Here is a 2,890-nt window from a genome sequence, read left to right as displayed (position 1 = left end):
TTATTATTTGATTGCTTAAGTCTTCCGCTTGCGTACTTGCATAATCGCTTTAAATTGCTAAAGTGGCCAATAGAACCTAAATCCCCCCCCCCCCATTAGGTTCTAACAAGTGGTATCAGAGCCATTTGAAAATATTTTTCAAATCCTTTTTATGGCAAACCTAGCGAGTGATTATGCTCAAGGGCAATCTACTAATCGTCCTCCTCTTTTTAATGACATAAACTACGGGTATTGGAAAAATCGTATGTCCCTATATATCCAATCCGTAGACTATGACCTATGGAAAGTGACGGTGAAAGGTCCCTATACACCTATGAAAATAGTTGATGGGGTTGAAATTCCTAAGGGAATGGATGACTTTTCAAAAGAGGACATGAAATTAATTTCTCAAAATGCTAAAGCTATGAATATCTTGCATTGTTCCTTAGATATGAACGAGTACAACCGGATATCGATGTGCTCATCCACTAAAGAGATATGGGACAAGCTAGAGATATGTCACGAAGGCACCAACCAAGTGAAAGAGACAAAGATCGACTTACTCCAACTCAAATACGAAACATTTGAGAAGGAATCCAATGAAGATGTTGACACCATGTTCCGAAGGCTTACTCAAATCATCAATGAGTTAGCACAATTGGGAGAACAATATCCTACCAAGTAAGTTTGGAGGAGAGCTCTTCGTGCCCTACCAAAAGAATGGGATGCAAAGAGAACCGCCATCATCGAATCCAACAAAGGGGACACTGCCGCCTATGATCTTGATCAACTACATGGGACCCTAAAAACCCATGAGTTAGAAGTGTACACGAGAAAAGAATCAAAAAAAGAAGATGTCAAGCACAAAGGGATAGCTTTGAATACACAAGTCGAAGAAGATGACGATGATGACATGGCTCTCCTCGCAAGAAAATTCAAGAAATTCATGCGAGGAAACAAATTCAAGAAAGACAAGAAACCTGAGAGAGAAGTGACCTGCTACAACTGTCAACAAAAAGGTCACTACGCCAATGAATGCCCACTCAAGAAGAAAGTGAACAAAGGAAAGAAGAAAGCTCTACTAGCTACCTGGAGTGATAGCGACGACGACGACAAGGAAGCAAACATCTGCTTCATGGCTAAGAGTGATGACATCATCTCTGACGACGATGACGAGGTACCTACTTACGATGAACTCTTACATGCTTATAAAGATATGTTTGATATGGCTAAGGTTCTTAGAAAAGAGAATAGAAATCTTAAAAAGGAATTAGAAACTAAGGAGCATGATAATCTTAGACTTAAGGATGACCTAGATCACTTAGAAAAATCATTCAATAAATTCAATGTGAGTAGCAATAAATTGAACAACCTACTTAGCATGCAGAAATGTAGCTTTGATAAGGGAGGAATAGGCTATGGTAAGAAGTCTATAGACTTTTCTAGTCTAATAGCTAAGGCTAAGATGAGATCACCCCCTACTTGTTCTTATTGTTGTAAATCTGGTCATGTTAGACATAAATGCAGATCATTGAAATATCAATATGTTCAAAAGAGCTATATGAAATGGAGGCCTAAGAGTACTTAACAACTCATTAGTCGACATTATGAGATCACAATCTAAGGGAGTTCAATATAGACCGGCTTAAAAATGCCTTGACTTGCGGCTGGTCTCCCTGTTGAACGTTGCTCTGTCCAAGGAAATAGGTTTTTAAAGTGGCCATATGCCCTACCTACTACTGGGAGCACTCTTAGAAAGTGGCGATGATGTTGCTATGAGAGACTGAACTCTTAGAAGTCTATTTTGTATCTCTCTTTTCTAACATTGTGGACCCAAAAGAACTAAAGGGTACCAAAACAATTCTTTTCAGGGAACTAGGAAAACTGTTCTCCCTAGCATATGGTATCTAGACAGTGGATGTTCTAGACATATGACGGGGAACAAGGAGCTACTTCAATCAGTCAAACCAAAGGAGAAGGGAACTGTAACCTTTGGAGACAACAGCAAAGGAGTAATTGAAAGAATCGGCTCAATAGGTATATCTAAATCTTGCTTGATTGATGATGTACTCCTAGTGAAAGGGTTTAAGCATAAGCCAATTGTGCGATAGAGGTTATGAAGTCAAATTCACTCCCCAACACTGCACTGTATCATTTATTAGTGACAAATCCATAAATTTCAAAGGATATAGAAGTGAAAATGTTTACAAGGTTTCTTTAAACAATTTATCTTTATCAAATATTAAAAGCCTTGTATCCTTGAATGTTGATGACAGCATTCTTTGGCATAGACGACTAGGCCATGTTGGTCCTAGTACCATAGAAAAACTTTTTAAACTTGATTTAGTTGTTGGTATGTCAAAACTCAATTTAAAATTAGATTCTATTTGTGATGCATGTCAACTTGGCAAACATACAAGGGAATCTTTTAAAAGCAAAAATTTTATATCAACTTCTATGCCCCTTGAACTTCTTCACCTAGATCTATGTGGTCCCTCGAGGAACGCTAGCCTAGGAGGGAAGCTTTATGCATTTGTCATTGTGGATGATTTCTCACGATTCACGTGGACATTGTTTTTAGCCCACAAAAATGATGCCTTTGATTATTTTAAGACTTTTGTGAAACGTGTCGAGAATGAGAAAAATCTTTCAATAAAGCAGATCCGTAGTGACCACGGAACTGAATTTCAAAATGAGAGTTTTTCAAACTTTTGTGAAGAGAAAGGCATCGGTCATAATTTTTCTTGTCCTAAGACTCCTCAACAAAACGGGGTCGTTGAGAGGAAAAATAGGACACTTGTGGAGATTGCGAGGACCATGATATGTGAGCATTCTCTACCAAAATATTTTTGGGCTGAAGCAATGAACACTGCCTGTTACATTATCAATCGCATATCAATAAGGCCAATTC

This window comes from Henckelia pumila, chromosome 3 (assembly GCF_033568475.1).
Source record: "Henckelia pumila isolate YLH828 chromosome 3, ASM3356847v2, whole genome shotgun sequence".
Taxonomy (NCBI): Eukaryota; Viridiplantae; Streptophyta; class Magnoliopsida; order Lamiales; family Gesneriaceae; genus Henckelia; species Henckelia pumila.
This window is presented reverse-complemented; position numbering follows the sequence as displayed.